This window comes from Lathyrus oleraceus, chromosome 1 (assembly GCF_024323335.1).
Source record: "Lathyrus oleraceus cultivar Zhongwan6 chromosome 1, CAAS_Psat_ZW6_1.0, whole genome shotgun sequence".
Lineage (NCBI taxonomy): Eukaryota > Viridiplantae > Streptophyta > Magnoliopsida > Fabales > Fabaceae > Lathyrus > Lathyrus oleraceus.
Window position 1 is genome coordinate 446,367,560 of NC_066579.1, and position 22,963 is coordinate 446,390,522.

The window sequence follows — 22,963 nt, forward strand, 5'->3', positions numbered from 1 at the left end:
AAAATGATCTACGTGAAATAAACTTATGGAAAATAGAAAGATAAAGATCAAATTTTGCAATGAAAAGTCTCTGGTTGAAAATGCCTAAGCTGATCACAATGTGAATGCAAACGGGACCGAAAAATAAGACGAGCACACCAGGTTGAATTACCGAACCGTAGATCAATAAATCTGACAGTTGCATGCCCGATCTTTAAATCTTTCGCCTATTAAATTTACATGCATTTGAGAATCAATTCAACCGATCTATCTATAGTAAATATACGACAACACCGTCGCTAGTATTCCAATAAATGAATTACTTAAACTAAAATAAATCAAAAACCTCTTTTATGTCGGTTGAAGCCGACGCTATAATTAATGGCCTCTTAAAAAAGTAAGCACGCGATTTTATTCTATTAGTGCCGGCTTGTAGAGACGCATTAGCAACACTATTAGCGTCGAAGTCAGAATCGATGCTAAATTATTGAAATTAAAATGTGATTTTTTTAATATTGTGTTCTTAATAAATCTATTTGAAAATAGAAAAATACAGTAAATTAAACTAGTAAATAAATGAATAAAAAAGATAAACTGAAATCTTAAGAATTATAAAAATTCACAAAATTTATCAATATGTGTGACTATTTTCCAAATAAATAAAGTATTTCAATGCAACGACACTCCATCTTACTCAACACAACACCCATTTCATCCTTTGTTTTTAGTGGTAGACATGATCATTATAAAATTGATTGATCATTTCTTTAAATAGACCCACTTTCAAAAATAAAGACATATCATGCCGTAGATCTTTTATTATCTATGTAATTTGTATTGTATGAATCAACATACCATACCATTGCATGATCACCATACCATGAGATATACTAGTACTTTTCAAATACTTAAAAACTTAGTTATTGCTTCCTAATAACACTTGTCTAGTTTGTTCATACACTTGCAAACACTACTTATTGTTTGCATTACTGCAATAGCATCCAACAAAATTTTAAAATGATTTTGTCAATAATATACTGACAACCTTTGAATTGCTCATGCCTTCAACATAGTTTTTTTTTTGGAGAGACTCATAAGTTTTTTAATATTTTTATCATGATAAATTTCCATCTCAATAATATTGACTAAGATCTTTATGTCAAACTTCGTTCTAAATATAAATTTCAATTCATTTCAATTCATTTACATCATGATTAACAACAATCAAACTATCATACATGTATAGTAATAGAAAAACTAAAAAATATTATCATCAAAGACTTAAACAATTAAAAGCAATTAGCATTATAATAAAATAGATTTTCAATCAAATAGTTTCAAGTACATGGATAAGACATATTTTGAATTAATTTTTAAAATATTGCAGAAATTCTAAATTTAAAAGTAATGATATGTGTTTAGTAAATTAAAATTGATAAAATAACGATTAAATTTAATAGTAGTAGTAATTATTAGTACTATATTACATTGTCTGAAGATATATTTAAACAAAATGATTGCTAATTGATAATTCAGAAAATATCGTATTTCCCATAATTTATAGATTATTTTGAATCTTTTTCCTTTCTCTTTTATAGTTTTATGTTTAAATTTGATATTTGTTTTAGGTATTTTTGTCGCAGGAGTGTCCGTGCGAGAAAACGGTGCGAAATAGCAAAAACAAGAGCAAAAATGTCACTATGCCTTGTCATGACGCCCACCTTGTTGTCATGACCCCGTCATGACATGGCGCCCTGAAGACCGTTAGCAGTGCAAGACAAAATCAGAAGAATTTGAGTATCAGCTGGATAAAGGGTAGGTTATCAATACGTCAGGACCATGATGTCTGTCATGGTTTTGCAATTCAGAAAAATTATGCATGTTTTCGGACTTGGCAATGTAATTTTCCACCACTTTTTCCACTATCTCTTGCACGATTTAAGACACTCCTGTACAAATTTTAGGTTTATAAATAAGTCTCTAACATTCTAATTTTTCATACCTTAATTAATATATACGATTATATTTGAGATTTTAACATCGTTAATTATTATAAACTAAACATTAAAACTAGCAGTTATAATAATTAATTTATCGATTAATTATCCTTTATTTTTATTATTAATATTATTATTCGATTTGAATATCGTCGTTTTATTTTACAAACTAAACTTTAAAATTAGTATTTACAATATTTAATTTTAAATTAATTAATTAATTATTCATATTATTTTTATTATTATTATTTTTTTATTTTTGTTATTCTTATTGTTTAATTTGATTTTATTTGAATATTACTATTTTATTCTACAAAATAATCTTTAAACAAAATTAGTAAATAAAATTATCTTAAGTTAATAAATATATCAAATAATTATCCTTATTACTATTATGATTATTATTATTATTATTATTTCATTTTATAAAAGAAATATATATCTTATTTTCTATTAATATCCTACATGATCTTATGTCATGAAACATTAAGAAATCAAGCTCCCATACCTTTTTCACCAATTATTATGCTTGAACGTTTATAGAAACTATTGATGAAAGAGTAGTAGATATTTAATAAAGACATATTTACTAGGCAGAGTTGAAAAGTTAGAAGGTATGAGCAAAATGAGTTATACTTATATTATTTTAATATCTTGCAACAAGTATAAATATGGGTCTTTCCCACCCCATTTTCATTCATTCATTCACAAATTATCTTTCTTACCTCTTTATTTATTTCCCTCTTTAGTTTCTTCATATAGTAATATTAGTTTTAGTTATCGAGGTTCTCACGGTGTCGGTTCATAGGTTTTAGTGGTCAAAAATTTTCTAAAGTTTCAAAGGAGTTTTATACGGCAAAGTTCTGTCCAAATCATTTTTATAAGTAACCGGTAAACCGTTATAATATCCATTTATTTTTATTATATTATTTTAATTATGTTATTTATACATTGAGATATATTATTTTCCGTTCAGACATTGAGAGGTTTTTTTACCGAGATAACCCAGTTTTTCAAAAATAATCCCAAAATACCCCTGGTTTCAAAAAAATCCCAAAATACCCCACTTTTAGGAGGAGTCTCCAATTGAATTGGCGAATCCTCTTAAAACTTGAACGGAGGCGCCAATTGGATTGGCTAGGGCAGGTGCCCTAGCCAATCCAATTGGCGCCTATGTGTAGGTTTTAAGAGGAGTCGCCAATTCAATTGGCGACTCCCTCATAAAAGCCTCAAATGACAAAACCTCCAACATGAAAGTTGTAGATATTTTCAAGACAATGAATATGGACATAAATTTTGCATCATTTGGATTTTTTATGAGAAAGTTATGGGCACTTGAAGTTGGACTTCTAATTTTTTCAACTATTATCTGACCTATAATGTTTTGTATTATCACATGTGTTTCTTTTAGAATTATGAAATTTTGTCCAACATAACAATTTAAGTAGACATCTCAAACTTTCCAAGGCACTTTGTCCTACCTCAAAATCATAAAAAATGAAGGAGTTTGGTCCTTGGGAAGTTGACCCAAAATTAGGGTTTTAGTCAAAACATGTGTATGTGAATTTTGCCAAAATGGACCAACTTCAAGCCCTTCTGTTTGAATGATAAAAGCCTCAAATGACAAAACCTCCAACATGAAAGTTATATATCTTTTCAAGACAATGAATTTGGACATATATTTTGCATCATTTAGATTTTTTATGAGAAAGTTATGGGTACTTGAAGTTGGACTTTTCATATTTCAACTATTATCTGACCTATAATGTTTTGTATTATCACATGTGTTTCTTTTAGAATTATGAAATTTTATCCAACATAACAAGTGAAGTAGACATCTCAAACTTTCCAATTCACTTGGTCCCACCTCAAAAGAATAAAAAATGAGTGAGTTAGGTCCTTGGGAAGTTGACCCAAAATTAGGGTTTCAGTCAAAATGACCTATAATGTTTTGAAATGAATGATGACCTTCCAAGTTTCAAATGGATTTTTGATGAACATGAAAGTTGTTCATATGGAGAATCTTCTTAAAACTTGAATGGAGGCGCCAATTGGATTGGCTAGGGCAGGTGCCCTAGCCAATCCAATTGGCGCCTATGTGTAGGTTTTAAGAGGAGTCGCCAATTCAATTGGCGGCTCCCTCATAAAATGCCTATTTTGTCTTATAAATAGATGTGTTGTGTGATCAATTGTTCCACAACTCATATAATCATTTGGCTATCATGTTTAGTGTTCGTTGCCGATACGGTAAGGTGATTTATGCGAGAGACAAACCTCAAATGTTGATGCTGTTTTTGAACATCACCACGTTCGATCAACTGAAGAGGGAGTTGGTTCGATGGTTAGATGGGAAAATACCAGAAGGGGAAAAAATCAGAAGTATTGAGAGACTTGACAGTATCTTTGGTTGGGTGCGAATGAAGACTAATAAGGATGATAGGGAAATGATGTTCGGTCGAGACGACATTAATTTGATTGTTGTAATCAGTTAGAATTATTTATGTTTTCAGATGTTTTGTACTGATGTTTGTTGTGAAACTCATTGTAATAAGAACTTAATGATATATAATGATTGAATGTTACAGAAATACAATGTTACAAAAAGCTTAAGACCTAGATGATGCTCCTTGATTGGGACAGTTGTTTTTGTTGTGTCCTGGTTGACGACAGATACTACATAATCTTATCATTTTATGAATCTTAAAACCTACACATAGGCGCCAATTGGATTGGCTAGGGCACCTGCCCTAGCCAATCCAATTGGCGCCTCCATTCAAGTTTTAAGAGGAGACGCCAATTCAATTGGAGACTCCTCCTAAAAGTGGGATATTTTGGGAATTTTTTTGAAACCAGGGGTATTTTGGGATTTTTTTTGAAAAACTGGGTTATCTCGGTAAAAAAACCACATTGAGATATTGAACTTATAAAGTCCAAGATAAATTTTACCATTTTAAGCTATAATAATGCTCAGGTATTATTATAAAATTAAAATATTATTAGGAATATACTCTTGATAATTTTCTAAAACGAACAAATTCAAACGGGGTATAGTCTAATTTATAATTGAATTTAATAATTATTTAAATATAGTGGAGATTATTATTTAATATTTTAAAATATATATATATATATAAGTAACTAATATATATATATATATATATATATATATATATATATGTGTGTGTGTGTGTGTGTGTGTATGTGTGTGCGCGCGTGCGTGTGTTTGTGGTAGTTACACAAACCCTACTAGCGATAAATAAGTAAGGAGAGCCTATTCTCGAATAATGATTTTCACGAATCACTAAGCGAGGTTACACCGACCTTAATTATTTATCATAAGAATAATCTATGACAATTTGAGGTTGTATTGTGCTTGCACTGTTTAATTAATTGTCTAATTATTTATTTGATTTATACTTGAATGATTGTGATTGTTAGACTAAGAAAATTATCTATTAAGGAGAGAAACAACAAGATTGTTAGATATTAAGTGTTAGATCCCCAATAAAAGAAGAGAAGTTGAATACATTGAGTAGTTGTTTTTTGTTGGATTCTGGCTAAGGAAAGACTTTGTCGACTATGTCCTTTACGGTCCACCTCTCTTACTTAGGAAGTCAACCATACATTGTTAATTGTATAAACTGAACTGATTGTATAGAGATAAGGATCATGCCAAGAAGAAATACGACAAGATATTTGATGAATTTGGCACTAGTATCTAGATAATAAGTATAACCTGAAAGGTTGAAACGATATTTCCCAAGTATTAACTTAATACTTATGCTTGAGTGCTTCCACAAGTTGATTGAGTGATCATATAGACTTGCATTGAGGAATCTGTAAGTCCATGGCCGTGCGGTATGGGATGTACGAGGTAGATCGGTCGCCTACAATCCCGACGGAGATTATTATTTATGCATGCTAGGAAAGACGAGGTTCTTGGCCTAAATCCACATGGACGATCGACTTATAACACCTGGACTCCATATGAAGTTAGGTGGCGTAGCTCTTGGTAATTGGGAGTATGTTGGTGGCATGTAGTCTTGTGATATCTGATCTCGATAAATGGGATGGATATCCTTGACAGTGTTTAGTGGACTGAGTAAGTATATAGTTCATGGATGCATTAGAATAAGAAGATGTGGAGTATAGGTAAATATGGGATAAAGATACGCTTGTTTGAATAATTGTGGTTGTCATATATATTATTATTTTATACCTTATTCCCACTTTTAAACTTGTACATAAATCTTAGCCATGTATTCTTTTTGTCTTGCATTTTTGGATTGATCTATGACGATCAGGCGTCGAGCTAGACCGTTCAGGAGGGAAAGCTATGGAGTGACGGGTTACGATAACATCAATACTGAAGGTTTCTAGCATTTTGTCAAACGTTGATCACATTGCTGAAGGAAAATTGTGATCCAAAACGCAACGGAAATTAAAAATTTTCCTTTAGTGATCCTTACGAATGGTGACAATGCCTCTATTCAGTCCACACGAACGGATTCCTTCAGTCTTAGTGCTAGTTGCTATGGATGAAGGCTTTGAGTGTGTATGTGTGTGTGTGTGTGTGAGAGAGAGAGAGAGAGAGAGAGAGAGAAACGGAATTTCATCAAGTGAAATGCTTATGCACAAGGGTTCTATTTATAGAACCACTTGTGTGGGTCGCAAGCTAAAAATCCCACTTAAATGTATGTGGCACATGTCTTATGGTATATCAGAAATCACTTAAGTGCGTGGTACTTTACCATATTTCGTATTCTACTTAAGTGCATTGTACCTTACAATATTCTACAATTCACTTAAGTGCATCGTACCTTACAATGTTTCTTATTTACTCTATCTTTCATCAATTTGTCCTTTTGTGTGTAACCCTGTAGGTTTTCGCGACATTGGCAATTATATTAAATCAAGTATTTAACATAATAAACAGTGAGCGGTATCTAGCAACCCATCATTGCTACCCAAGCCACAAATATGTCATGTGATCTGACAAATCCCTTTTTGGTGATAATACTTGTGTGTACAATTACCCTTTTGCCCTTATGTCTATATTGAACACAAGGCATAGACTGTGTCATCCTTGTCCAGTTCAATATTGGACCCTTAGACCTTTATCCTGTTACGCAGGATGGACAAATTCCATCTAGGTCACTCATGTCCCTCAGCATGGTTCGTGGAGTATCCATCAACTGTCTTTATGGTCATCCAGTTACGAACAACGTTTGATCAACAATAAAGCACTCAACTCTACATCTAGGGTCCATAGTGGTTTCAGGTCGAAGGGTGATATACAACACTATCACCATGAGAATAACTTATGATACTTTGCATAATATTCTATGTAGTATTCTCATAGCGGGTCAATCCAGTATAAATATTACTTCTAATATTCATAATTATATTTAAGACTTGATAACTCCTTATCCATGATTCATGAGATGTGATCACCAGTCTGTATATACCTAATAGTCTTAATGCTTTAATGTCATCTCATTTCACAACAAAGCTCGACTACGAATACTTTAAGAATAGTGTCCTCATGTTTAATGGGATTTCATGATTAAGTCACACTTGATACATTAAACGGATTAGCTATTCCAGGGACTTTATCAAACAAACATAATAAAGAAAAAGCTTTTTATTATTAATAAATAATTCGATACAAGTACCAAAAGTATTGGCCTCTAGAGCTTACACCAACAATCGCTACTACGTAATATTATGTACAGTCAGTATAAGTGTCAGTCTCGTTGGACTTAGGAGATTTTTTTGTTATACTTCTTTTTGGTTCCTTTATGTACTTTCTTTTAAGTTTTATCTATGTGGCAGGGTCACTAGTCTTAACGGTGTCAAGCTCTATGTAAAATATATTGGAAATATATATATATATATATATATATATATATATATATATATATATATATATATATATATATATATATATATATATATATATATATATATATATGTGTGTGTGTGTGTGTGTGTGTGAAGCAGTATGTTTTAATTAATTCAGTCTTGTTATTTAAAAGTTTCAAAATTTCTGTATTTTTTTATAAAGATTTCTTAATTTTAATTAGAATTTCACTAATGGGACATAGGTTGTCTCATTTAATGGTATCAGAGTCAAACCTCTCCCAGTACGATGTGGTTCGGGAGCGAACAAAGCGGAAGCTGGTGGGCGTGTAACATCCGAGACCGAAGAGGGTGAAGATTGGATGTAGCACTCAAGGTCGAAGAGGGTGGAGAGTGGTCGCCGAATTCATATCAGAATGAGAGAGATCTTGAGGTTGCGCAAGAATGGGATTGCACGGTTGAAGGAAGGCTTATAAGAATTTATTGGTACTACTTATACCGATAAGATGCATTTTCTTTTCGGTAGCCTGACAAATAAGAATTTCATAGTTAAGCGTGCTTGACATGGAGAAGTATTTGGATGGGTGACCTTCTAAAAAGTTTCTCGAAAAATATGTGAGTGAGGACAAAACATGCTGAAAAGACTCGTGTTGGTTTGTGGGGTCAGTCAGTAATCTTGAAAGCAGTATGGGGCATTACAAGGTCCTTTGAATTTATTTTTCATATCCAAAAAAAATAGAATTTATTTTAGGCAAAAATTCAGTTTTATTAAAACGGTTATTTTCTCACACTTAAAGATATTTGCACTTTAGATTAAGATTCAACAAATTTTTAAATTGTAATTGGATCGTTCAAGGCATTAGCTTCCCGGATTTTTATTCAGAATTTCAATTGTATTAGAATTGGAGTTTTTTCTTATTATTTACATAATTGTTCATTGCATTTTCAAGTTCCACTTTTACTGTTATTACTGCTTTCTTTATTACCACCTCCACGTGTCTTTGTTACTTTATTATTATAAGTAGTATGTTTAACTTTAATTTCCAGTATTGTTTCTGTTCTGTTTGTAATATGTCTGACTGATTTCATAGAGCCTTAAATGTAAGTATCGTAGTATCGATGATGCTCGTATATAAGTCGTAAAAGTTAGTGTTAAAATGGATTTTTTTTGGCCTCGTTTTATTATGCTTTTAATTAAAATGTTCATAGCAAAAGTATAACTTAGACATGTTGGTTTCGATTCGAAAGAAAGAATTTGTATCCGACTTAGAAAAAAACAGTTTTTAATTAATTGCACTACGAAAGCACCTTTTAATTAATTAATAAAAATAACAATTTTTCAAAAAGAGATTTTAAAAACATAAACGGGCACGCGAAAGCGGCTGCTTATGCACTTAAAATCCGATATTAGACGAGTGAAAGTCGGTAATATTTTTAAATGTATTTTCTCACCTTAAACAACTTTTAGAATAATTAAAAGTAATTAATTTTCAAAAATAGAGTTTTGCATTTTAACACACTGAACACAAGAAAGCGGCAATATAGATTTTATGCTAAAACTTGATTCTGACTACGCGAAAGCGAAAGGTTCCTTTAAATTGATTATTTTTCTTATTAGAAAATATTATCCCAATTTAATCATAAAACTAAACGACTTTGCGGGTGATGTTGGTTGACGAGAGCCGCATTACAGTCTTTGTCTTTTAATTGAATTTTAAAACTAGCTTATTTCATTTCTTTTGTATCCGAAAATTATTATCCTTAGCATTAGATTTACAGTGTAGCGATAGATAACAATAGGTTGATAATTGGTCTTTGTGGGTTCGATTATTTTTATATTACTACGATATTTTTGTGCACTTGCGGACATATCATATTTGTGACGCCGTTGTCGGAGACCAAATAGTCAATATCGTGATTTCGTTGCTTCGCCATATAGACTAAGACATTCTTTTTATTCTTTTATTTCCCTTTTCTCGGTTGTATGTCAAGTACCCACTCATCCGGGGACGAGTTAGAAGAACCGGTTGATGAAATCGAGCGTTTTCATCGAATTAGATGCCGATTAGAACAACTTTGTGCCTAATACACTATTCATATGATTGTGTAAAATGATGAGCGTCCTCTTAAGGACTTTGATTTCCCATCTCAGGACGAGCCTCATTCGAGCATTGCTCCCCCGAATATTCAAGCTAACAATTTTGAGCTTAAACCCTCTCTGCTGCAAATCGTGCAGTAGAACCAGTTATCTGGAAGCCCTACTGAGGACCCAAATCTGCATCTTTCTGTGTTCCTTTAGTATGTTGACACGTTAAAGAGTAATGGCGTCGGTCAAGGAGCCATTAAATTACGTCTTTTCCCCCTTTCTATCTTAGACAGAACTAGAGCTTGACTACGGTCCCTCCCAGCTAATTTCATCACTATATGGAATGAGTTCAATAAGATATTTTTAACCCGATATTTTCCACCATCTAAAATGACAGTCTTAAGAAAACAAATCACTTATTTTAGACAAGCTAATGAAGAATCCCTCTTTAATGATTATATTTCTATTATTATTTTTCAATGAATTTGTACCATATTTTAATTAAGCCTAATATTAAAATTATTTTAATATAAGAATTTGGTATAGTTTTCTCAGTTGACAAAAATTAAAAGATTAATACAAAATTAATAATTTTATATATTTTAAATTGTTAGCCCCAATATTGTTTTAGATAAATAGCCCCCAAAGTTTCTACACGCATCCTATTTGGACCATATACATTATTTATGGGGTGAAAAAATATCTTTCATAAAATTCAAAATGTCCCTCAGATTTCTGAGATTCATCTCCATAAATATCTTGTCTTAAATCAAAACGTTAATTGATCCGAAGATGCATCTCTGTAATATTTTAAAACATACACCATTCATCCACTTTGAAATGCACTTTACACGTTTATTATTCCGGAGATGCATCTCAGTTTATTTTACAGAGATTTATCTTTGTAACCCATCACAGCAGTGCATGTTATATTTTGTTTATGTTTATTCAGATGAAGATTTATAAATGTTATGTACCATGTTATATGACAAGATTTAAACCATATCATCGATATGCCAAAAATGACATATAAATCCAGATGGTCCAAAAATGACATATACAAATAAATTCGAAATACACGATAAAGTAGAATGAAGTGAAAATAAAATACAGTCCATAATGAATCCAAAGTATAACTACTATATACTTCGACACTACTTTGTATGTCAAACTACATCTTATTTGCCTCATTTGGCTCATCAGCCTTCAATACCCTTGTCCTCTTGCATTGTCTCTGGTACATCAATGTCTCTCATGCCTCCATCATGATGGTATCTAAGACCTACCTCGCATTTGACCGATCAGGGAAGATACCTCTGTCAATATATGTCTGCGCAGTCTCCACTATGCGACGACATTTAGGTAAAACATCCTCAACATGATCTAAATATGCATGTTACTCCTCTAGTATCTCCTGATAAGCTGGTCATGATGGATCTCCTAAATCATCTTGCACCATATACGGATGTGACACCCTGAAGAATAACATGATGTACATGTTGACGTAGCTCTAGTCGCTCTTAGCTATTGTACTTCGTGCCTCCTTCGGTACCAGATGACTCTTATAATCATCAAACATAGAATCCAGTTATTTACGTGTCATCCCAAGAGGAGCAGAGGCAAGAGGGTGTCTGGGAAGGGTCTGAGTGTATCCAAATTGCCGCATCACGCACTCGGGCATATGAGGAGAAGTGATACCTGATCTGCAAGCTAACCATCTCGAGTATAGCATTATATCGTCAAATGGTCGGGTCTTACGGTGATCGACATAGTTGTTGAAGTGCATGTCCTTGGAAGCCAAGCGGTCAAGATACAGTCTGAATGGCTATATCGCCTATTTCCTCTGAGTGGGGAAAATATAGTAGCATACGACATATCCTCAGTGTGAGTCGGTACACCCGTCCAGCTGGAGATGCGCGAGAAGTGATGGAGGGTCCAAGCCTGAAAAGTTTGGAACACATGAAACATTAGTAATGGTGTTGTAAAGATGAAATTAAAATGACACAGAAACATTAAAAGACCAATAAATATCATTGTCAGTAGTGTGATATTTCATGTGACCTGTTTCATCTTCCACCTAAAGCCTTCTGATAACTTCGAGTACAAGTATACCAAACAAGCGTTCTCTTAATTGTACTCATGGATCCACTTGAAATCCTTGAAGTACCGTAGGTAGACGACATCTATATAAGTGGCACACTTGTCTACAAAAATCATAGTGTCAACCAAATATAGAAGGTATGCTCTTATAGAAAATGCTTTATGGAACCTCATCTGCTCGTCATCACCTCTAGCATGCTCTGCTCTCTAGAGCTCATATGTATATACCTTTTTCAGAAATTCAAAACTAGCATGAGCCCCTCTAGTTCTCTCCATCTCCCTCAATGAAGCCTCTGAGTCAACTTCTAGATGGTCTACCTGTTGGTGTAAGCCCTAGATGCCAATACTTTTGGTACTTGTATCGAATAATAAAAGGCTTTTCTTTATTACGTTTGTTTAATAAAGTCCCTAGAATAGCTAGTCCGTTTAATGTATTAAGTGTGACTTAATCATGAGAACACATTAAACATAAGGACACTATTCTTAAAGTATCCGTAGTCGAGCTTTAGTGTGAAGTGGGATAACATTAAAGCATTAAGACTATTATGTTTGTAGACTGATGATCACATGTCATGGATCATGGATAAAGAGTTATCAAGTCTTAAACATAGGTATGAATATTATGAGTAATATTTATACCGGATTGACCCGCTATGAGAATACTATATAGAAAGTTATGCAAAGTGTCATAAGTTATTCTCATGGTGATAATGGTGTATACCACTCTTCGACCTGAAACCACTATGGACCCTAGATGTGGAGTCGAGTGCTTTATTGCTGATCCAACGTTGTCCGTAACTGGATAACCATAAAGACAGTTGATGGGTACTCCACGAAGCATGCTGAGGGACATGAGTGACCTAGATGGAATTTGCCCATCCTGCATAACAGGATAAATGTCTATGGGCCCAATATTGAACTGGACAAGGATGACACGGTCTATGCCTTGTGTTCAATATAGACATAAGGGCAAAAGGGTAATTATACACATAAGTATTATCACAGAAGGTTTTGTCAGATCACATGACATTTTCGTGTCTTGGGTAGCAGTGATGTATTGCTAGATACCGCTCACTGTTTATTATGTTAAATGCGTGATTTAATATAATTGTCAACGTCACGAAAACCTACAGGGTCACACACAAAGGACGGATTGATGAGAGATAGAGTAACTAAGGAATACCGTAAGGTACGGTGCCCTTAAGTGAATTATAGAACATCGTAAGGTACGGTGTATTTGAGTAGAATACGAAATATGGTAAGGTACCATGGGCTTAAGTGATTTTGGGCATATTATAAGATATGGGCCAAAATACGCTTAAGTGGGTCTTTTAGCTTGAAGCCCACACAAGTGGTTCTATAAATAGAACCCTTGTGTAGAAGCATTAAATAGCGGTTGCATTATTTTCGTTTTTTTCTCTCTCTCTCTCTCTCTCACTCAAAGCCTTCATTCATACCAGCTAGCACTGAGATTGAAGGAATCCATTCGTGTGGACTGAGTAGAGACGTTGTCATCGTTCAACGTTCGTGATCGCTTCGTGGATCTGCATCAAAGGTTTTGATCGTCAAAAGAGATCTGCACCAAAGGTTTCAATCGTCACAAGAGGTAAATATTCTATCACTGATCATGACCATTCGTAAGGATCTCTAAAGGAGAAAATTTTAATTTCCGCTGCGTTTTGGACCGCAATTCTCCTTCACTACCATCAACTCTAGTGCCTCGTCTTTTCTAATCCTCCTCTGATCAAGAAGTTTCCCCCTGATCAGGAGATGTTGCAAACACTACACATCATTGAGTGTCATAGACATCTCACTAAGCGGGAGATGAAATAACGAGATCTCAGTGTGTTATCTCTTCACGAATGCATTAAGCATCCAATGCTTGATCGTAATATAATCGGTCATGCACGAGTTCTTCATTACAGATAGGTACAAAGCTTCCTGAAACCAATCCTCATTCGGCTGAGGCAAGCCAATAATCTTTCGCTCGTCGTTAATAAACTTCAGCAGATCACGGTCCTGTCGAAAAATAAATTAAAGTCATAAAGTTTTAATATAATAATAAATGTAAATTAAAAAGAATGAATACAACTAATGTTACCTTTCCGTCCCATATATGTCTAGTAGTATGATCTGGGTATAGAGGCAGTAGTGACAACTCTATAAGGCATTCTACAAATGCCTGAGGTGTCTTTGGCTTAGTAGCATCAACAACTTCACCATCTGGAGGTGGAACTAGCTCAACAACATTAGTAGTCGGAGGTGGCACTAGCTCAGAAGCATCATATGTCAGAGGTGGCACTGGTGTCTTCGGTACCAACGGTGACTCAGATACCTCTGGTGCGTGAATAGGTGAAACCTGGCGCTTGCGGGAGGATGGAGGTAGTGATGCGTCGGTAGGTGAAAATCGTCTCCTATAGGAAGAAGAAGAAGATGGGAAAGGATGAGGAGAAATATGAGCCACATAAGTAGATGTCTCTACATGGCTAGAGTGAACTAGAGCCTCTGAAATCTGACTCTTCTCCCACTGCACCGATGCATGTTGTGCAATCCTCTCGTGCTTCAGTTTATTGTGTCTATCAGATATAATATTTGTAAGTAAACCAGGCAGCTAGTATTAGCAACACTACAAGCAAGAAAATAAAATAAAAAAACATATTGAGAATTTTGGGAGCTGCATCTCCGGTTACTAGGAAACTAAACGTTGAAAAACTCCGGAGATGCATCTCCAGAATTTTCTTCAACTCTTCAGATCATCAATGGCGGAAATGCAGACATGCAAACCTAAAAAAAGCGGTTTGATCATGATTTTCAACAAACAAACATGTTATACAGTATGTATAAACTAACATTTTTGCATTTCCTACTCATTTGATACATAAATCATCATTTTCTACTCATTTAAACAAAAACTTAAAAAACTTATCAAAATGTAAATTTAGACATTTCTTTAGTGTTAAATGGTGTTTCTGATGTCCGTGATGTTGATTGAAGATCCTTTGGCTTAGTTGTTTGATTTTGGACTTGGTTGATGGAAAACATTTTGAGAGAGTTTGATGAACTTTTTAGTTTTTTTAGAAATGAGGAAGGAGAAGGGTTCTAGCGCGTTTTAAGCTTCAATACGTTCCATAGATATATCTACGAAATACATTTGAAGATGCATCTCCGGAATATTTTAATGTTAAATCAGGATTGGATGCGTTCGAAGATGCATCTTCGGAATCTGGGGGCATTTTAGTTTTTTCATGTGGTGCCTAAGTAATATATATATAGGGTGAATTAAGAAATTCTCTTATTTTAACACAACTAATTGTTTTCTTAAATAACGTGAACAATCTTTTAAAACGCATAGTATGAGAAACAAGGTCGATGTATATCCATATAGAGTTAAGAGTGTGTACTTGTGCACTCTGATTTTGAAAATCGCATTTACCTTTTTGTAAAATATTATTATGAATTATTAGATTTTTTAGTTTAGTACGTGAATATAAATGATGGATGGTTCATAATTCGATTAGTAGTATTAGAGTTTGACTTAATTCATCTCTATAAAACTAACTTATAAAGTGAAGGATGACAATACATATTAACTCTTTAGAATCTCTATGCCAAATAAATGTGAAACTTTGGAATCTTTTCAATATGAATGTTGGAAGAGATGCTTTTATTGCGTTAAGAAAGAAGAAAATGAATGAAGACATTTTTGAGTAAAAATGGGTGGTAGTTATTCGTAAGAGTGTATTACAATAGTATTTATACACAAAGCTACTACTTTATTTGTCGCAAATTATAAGTCACTTTAGGAACAAAGATTGTCTTAAATTATAAGTCACTTTTCAATTTCAATGCAACACTAATGATATTTTTTGTAATATATCATCTATCATTTATTACTATTTATTCATTTAATATGTTAACTTTATCTTTCATACGTAATAAATAAAGGTCGAGATTGTAAACTCATGCATAATTTCTCTTCCCCATACAACATTAATTATGTTTCTTAATTCGTGTGAAATGTCCAAAACGTCTTATAATTTGGGACGGAGGTAGTAATTAACTAACTAACTAACTTGTGCAACATGTGTTTCCTATTGAATTCTACACTCCATACGAAATCATCCATTTGTCAAATTCACATACTTGTCGAGTTCAGGACGTCACTTTGAAAACCCAAGGTCGACTCTACGTTGAAACACAACTCGACCTCTTGTCAAAACACAACTCGACTTCTCGCCAAACACAACTAGTTAGAAACATTTGAAATACAAAAAAAAACACTCCTTATTTTTACTTTCTAGACTCCTAATTCCAACAAGTGTCTTCAAATAATTGAACCTTGTCTTCTTCAAAGCTTTTGTAAGCAAATACACCAATTGCATTTCATACTTGCAATACTCAAGCTCGATCTTTCCTTTGTTCACTTGATCTCTAAAAATGTGATACCTCCTTTCTATATGCTTACTCTTTCCATAGCATATCAGATGATTAAATAGATCTATATTTGACTTGTTATCTATAAATAGTTTCATCTTCTTCGATTCCATTACTTTAAGTTCATCTAGCAGCATTTCTATTCATAAGGCTTGACAAGCTGCATAGGATACTGCTACATACTCAGCTTCACAAGATGATGAGGTCATTATCCCTTACTTCCTTGAGCTCTAAGAGGTTGGTGTTCCACCAATCATGAATATGCAGCATGTAGTACTTTTTCTTTCATCTTGATCTCCACTGAACTCGGAATCTATATATCCATGCACTTCTGCATGTTTTGTTGTTGATCTTCTGCTTTTGCATTAGCACTCAATGATCCATTGTTCCCTTTATGTATCTCAACATCGTTTTGACTCCTGTGAGAAGACATTCTTGTGGATTCTCTATAAACCTGCTTAAAAGTCCAACAATTTGGAAAATGTTAGGTCTGGTACTGCATAAGTACATTAGAGACCCAATGATTTGTTTGCATAATGTTGCATTTACAAACTCATAATTTGTTTCTCTTTTCAAATTTTCTCTTGTCACAATTGGTGTGACTCTTGCATTACAGTTACTCATCTTGAATCTTTTTAAGATATCTTGAGCATACTTTTGTTGGTGCATGAACACTCCATGGCTTGTGTCTTTAAATTCTATCCCTACAAAATACGACAAGTTTCCTAGGTCAGACATTTCAAATTCCTGCATCAACTCAGCCTTGCACTTCATAATCCTTTCCTCGTTGGATCCTGTGATCAACAAACACTACTAGAAAAACTACTTTTTATGACAACGATTTCACCTCACATATCAAAAAACCGAGGTAAAATTCCTGGACACACCATTTTAAATATATATATATATATATATATATATATATATATATATATATATATATATATATATATATATATATATATATATATATATATATATATATATATATATATATATATATATATATATATATATATATATATATATATATATATATATATTTCGTCAGTTATTTAGAAAACGGATGGATAAACTTATTTATAGTACATGCTTCGAATTCCAGTAGCTTCAGAGTACATGCCTTTTTGAATATTTTATTTTTAATCTAAAAATATGCCACATTTCATCTCGGTTGTCTTTTCAACCGAGGTGAATATGTTTCTCTGAGTTGTTGTTTTTTAGTTGAGTTTATTAAATCCATATGTTGTGTTTTAGTTTTTGTTATTCTGTTTGAGTTTGAGATTAATATTGATATTGAGATTATGCTTTTTATGATTCTTTGTGCAACTTTCAGCTTATTTCGTCGAGTTTAATTTATTATATTTAATATCAATTTTTTGTTTCACTAACCCCTCTTTGAACATATAACCTATAAAATTGATTTTGGAAGTAGTCATATGAAAAATTATGTTGTATCTGAAACTTATCTTACATTGACTAATGATTTTCTAGCATTCTGCAACTCATCATTTATCTCATGTTTTTTTATCGTTAAAATCTCTCCAATACTTCTAGTTTTCGTTCAACTTTCTTCCATATTTGTTCATTTTTCAAAGCATCAAATTTTGTGCTTTCAAGAATGAACTAGTAGAAAATGAATTATTGATTAAATAACTTGGAACATTGAAGATATTTTAATCATAAAAGAGTGTGAGATGAATGATAAGTTACAAGATGTTTCAAAATCATTAATCAATGTAAGTTCTTCTTCAAATATAACACAATTATTCATTAATTATTTTCCTAACCAAATTTAAGAAGTTATATGTTTGGTATAGTGTTTAGTAAAATAAGAAAACAACATTAGATTTAGTAAATTCAAAATTGTTTTACCCTTTGATTTTATGAGAAAGCTGAGGTGAAAAGTAGTATACCTGTCGGAGAAATGTCAAAACCGATAGGACATGTGTTTTCACCATTTCAGAATTCCAAAAAGGTCTTCATGGAAATCGTACCCATGACCTTTACACATACTTGTCGATATTTTTTTTAAACCGAGAGATAAAGTGTGCACTTTCGATGATGCCCTTCGTTATCTTGCTTGTAAAACCAAGGTAAGACCTATTTTTCTACCAAGGTAAAAGGAGTTTTTTGTAGTAGTGAAATCATCCACATATATACATAGGATGATTCGACTGACCATGTCTACATCGTCGGCACATACTTCATGCTCTAAAACACATTTTGTGAAACCTGCCTTGATTAGGAAGCTATCGATTCTCTTATTCCAAGCCATTAGGGCTTGCTTCAAGCCATATAGAGCCCTCCTCAAATTGTACACCTTTTTCTCCTGCCCTTTTATTTCGAATCCTAGTGGTTTACTGAGATATACCTCTTCCTCCAATGGCCCATTCAAGAATGTTTACTTAACATTCAATTGGTGTATCTTCCCTCCTTTGTATGTTGGAGTCGACACAACAATTCTAATTGTCTTCAACCTTGCAATAGGTGCATAGACTTCATTGAAGTTGATACCGGGCTTTTGTAGAAAGCCTATTTCCATTAGTCTTGCCTTATACTTGGTAATTTCACCACTTGCTCTCAGTTTCAGCTTAAAAACTCGCTTCACATCAATTGGCTTCTTGCTAGATCTACCCATGAGCTCATATGTCTTGTTTTTCTCAATTTATCCAATCTCTTCTTGCATAGTTGTTGTCCAGTCGAGTCCTTCATTGGTTGTATCAATTTAATTGGTTCTGACTCAGCCATCATCACTTCTTTGATCACACCACCTTATTCGTTAACTGCTTTATCTGGAAATCTCTCATATCCAGCTAGCCTTACAACTCAGTTCTTATTCTAGTCGGTCTTCTAACATTTTTCTCGAGTGGTTCTTCATTTTAAATGGTTGTGGATTTATTTTGTTGGTCTTCTTCAAACACTGTTAGGATTGTCTCATGTTCATGTCGAACTGACCCTCGAGTCCAATTCCATCATTTGCTTTCGTCCACCAATACATCCCTACTGATCACTAGTTTATCATCATTTGGTGAATACAAATTATATGCACCAGTTGAATGATAATCTATGAGCACCATGGTTTGACTTTGATCATCTAGTGTCCTATTCAATTGCTCAGGTACATGCTTGAAGCATATTGATCCAACTACTATAAGATGACTAACATTTAGCTTCAACCATGTTCGAGCCTCATAAGGTATCATGTAAACCACTATTGAAATTTCTTCTCCTCAAAATCTCGTTGGCATTTCTTTAGCTTTCAACATACTATTTTCCATGTTCAGTATACTTGTGTTCTTCCTTTCAGCCATCCCATTATGTTTAGGTGTATATTGTGCAATGATCCCGTGCTTTATGCCTTCATCATTGCATAATCTTGCAAATTCCATTGAAGTATACTCACCTCCACTATCAGTTCTCATTATCTTAATGTTGCACTCACTTTGTTTTTCCACATGCAACTTAAATCTCTTAAACTGTGTAAGCACTTCAGTCTTTCTTTTGATTATATAAATCCACATATGTCTTGCAAGCTCATCTATAAAAGTTAGAAAGTAATAGTTACCTCCACTCAACCTAACTTCAAAAGGTCCACACACATCATAATGCATAAGTTCTAACCTTTTCTTGGCCTTCATAGGAAGATCGTGCTTGAATTATTTACTTGCTTGCTTTACTCTACAACATTCTTCACACATCTGACTTGGCTCATTTATCTGAGGTACACCATACACCATCTACTTCTTATTGAGCATACTTAAGCTTCTAAAGTTCAAGGGTCCATACCTGTGGTGTCATAGCCAGTTCTTGTCTTCTGCTAGAGTCGAAGCAAGACATTGATGATCAAACATGTTGATCTCAATCTTAAAGATTTTGTTGTCTTCTAATGGTGCTTCAGGATCAATCTTCCTTCACATTGTCCAATATTTTCATGTTGTATCCTTTTGCAAGTAACTAACCAATGTTGATCAGGTTACTTATCATAGAGGGAACATACATGACATCTTTGATGATTGCTTTTTGACCATTTTTTCTCACTATTTTGATGTTTCCCCTTCTTTCTGATGTAACATGCCTTCCATCTGCAAATCTGATTTCCTACTTGACTGATTCATCCAACATGATGAATCATCTTTTGTTTCCAGTCATGTGATTGTTACATCCTAAACCCAAGTACCACACCCTAGCTAGATCATCACTAGTTTGAGTATTGACCATTAGTAGCACATCATTAGAATCATTTCCTCTTGCATGAGCAAACTGAACCTCTTTCTTTCCTTTTGTCCTCAACTTCTTGGGCAATTTATAATCTCTTGCATAATGACCAAGTCTTTGACAATTGTAGCACTGCACCTCTTTCATGTCAACTTTCTTCATTGAAGTCTGTTGTACATGCTTTTCTTGATTGAATCAGTGTGATTCTTTGAATTCTTGCTTGAATTCTCATCATTAACAATATTCTTTCTTTACTTCGCCTTTTCTTTTCCAAACTTCTTAATGAATCTTGCTTGCGATGCATGTTCAGCCACCTTTTTCCTCTCTAAGTTTGTATGCTCCAACCTCATCTCATGAGTTTCTAATGAAGCTTAAACTTCTTCCGACTTCATCTCAATTAGGCACTTGGGCTCTTCAATAAACACGACAATGTAATCAAAATTTGCAGTCAGAGATCTCAATACTTTTTCAATCTTCTGTCAATCATTAATTGATTTATCACGCGCCTCCATCTGGTTTGTTAGCATGCGCAAAAGAATTCTTAAATTTATTTATCATCTTTCATTTAAGTCATCTCAATTTGTTTCCTCAAGGTCTGCAACATTACTCTCTTGAGTTTCTCATCACCGCCATACAATTTCTCTAATTTATCTCAAGCTTCTTTTGTCTATTCTTCTTTTATAATCTTCTCAAAGATATTTGGATCCACACACTAGTGAACCAAGAAGAGGACTTATCTATCTTTCTTCATATGTTCCATGTACGCAGTCTGTTGGACATCACTCGCGCTCGCCTCCAATTGTGATACACTTTTTTGCATAATTTCCCCCATCTTGAAATCTAAAGATGACCTTCATTTGTGCAATACACCTCTTATAATTTTCACCTTTAAAAACTGATAGATTTACAGGAAATCATGTTGATGTTGTGCTTCCGTTCGCCATTGTTAAGCAATTGAATCGCAATCAGACTCCTTGATGCCAATTTGTTAGAACAGATGTTTCTATTACGTTAAAAAAGAAGAAAATGAATGAAGACGTTTTTGAGTAAAAATGAGTGGTAATTATAATAGTATTTATAAGAGTGGATTATAATAGTATTTATGCACAAAGCTAATTAACTAACTAACTTGTGTAACATGTATTTCCTTTCGAATTCTACACTCCATACGAAATTACCCATCAGTCAAATTCACACACTTGTCGAACTCGAAACTTCATTTTGAAATCACCACCACAACTTCTCATCAAAACACAACTCAACTTCTCTTCAAAACATAACTAACTAAAAAGTTTTGAAATACAAATAACAGCGAACTCTTAATTTAAACTATTGCGCGCTAATTATAATAATTGAATAATGCTAATTTGTAAACCACGCATACAAATTTTGATTTAAAGAAAAGGTAAAAATAGAGTTTGCACATTAAAAATTATAAATATTAAATGGAGGAAAAACGTGCATCAATGAATTTTCTCCAAATTGGTGGCAGCTATAAGATTACTATGAAGAATTAGGAACCCTATAGTCACATGTAGGTATATAACTAAATCAGCAATCGGGTAAGATATCAGTATCAAAAATAAGCAGAGTTAATTACATTTACCATTTTAAGGATTAATGTGAACGGAAATCAATCTTGGTCGGTTGATTAGATAAAGGGTCTAGTATCATTAACTTGTGAAATACAAAAAGAAAAAGACAAAACAAAGAATATTTGTCGGTCAGATATGAAAATGACATATCGAATTATATCTAAGTTGAACTATCTTAACTATGGTTAGTCTATTCTCTATAATTTCCAACTTAGACGCCAGCCAAAAATTATTAAACTAATGTGGCCATTTAAAATAAAGTTGTTTAAGGATCAAATTAACATATTCTTTTAGTCTTATATGATTTGGCGGCTCTTCTGTGTAGCATGTGGAGTAAGCAACCACGTGGTTAGAGCTAGTTTTGCAATCTAAAAATATTCGCAGGAATCAAAAAATTCGGTGTTCATTGTCTTTTGATGAATACGTTTAGATATGAAAATAGACTAGGTAATCTATTGAGACTCTATGGCATGTCAGTATTAGCTTGCGTTTATATCTGTCCTCTGCTAAATAAATTAAGTTAACGTCTTTATCATTGCTTGTTTGGTTCCAATCAAAAGATAGCCATTGTTTACTTGGTTAAGACGGAAGTGTTATTTTGACACTATTGCTAACTTCCCATGGGGTTTGCGGCAACGTGATACTCGTGTCACATTAAGTTATCAAGGAAAAGTTTTGATTTGAAAGATCAC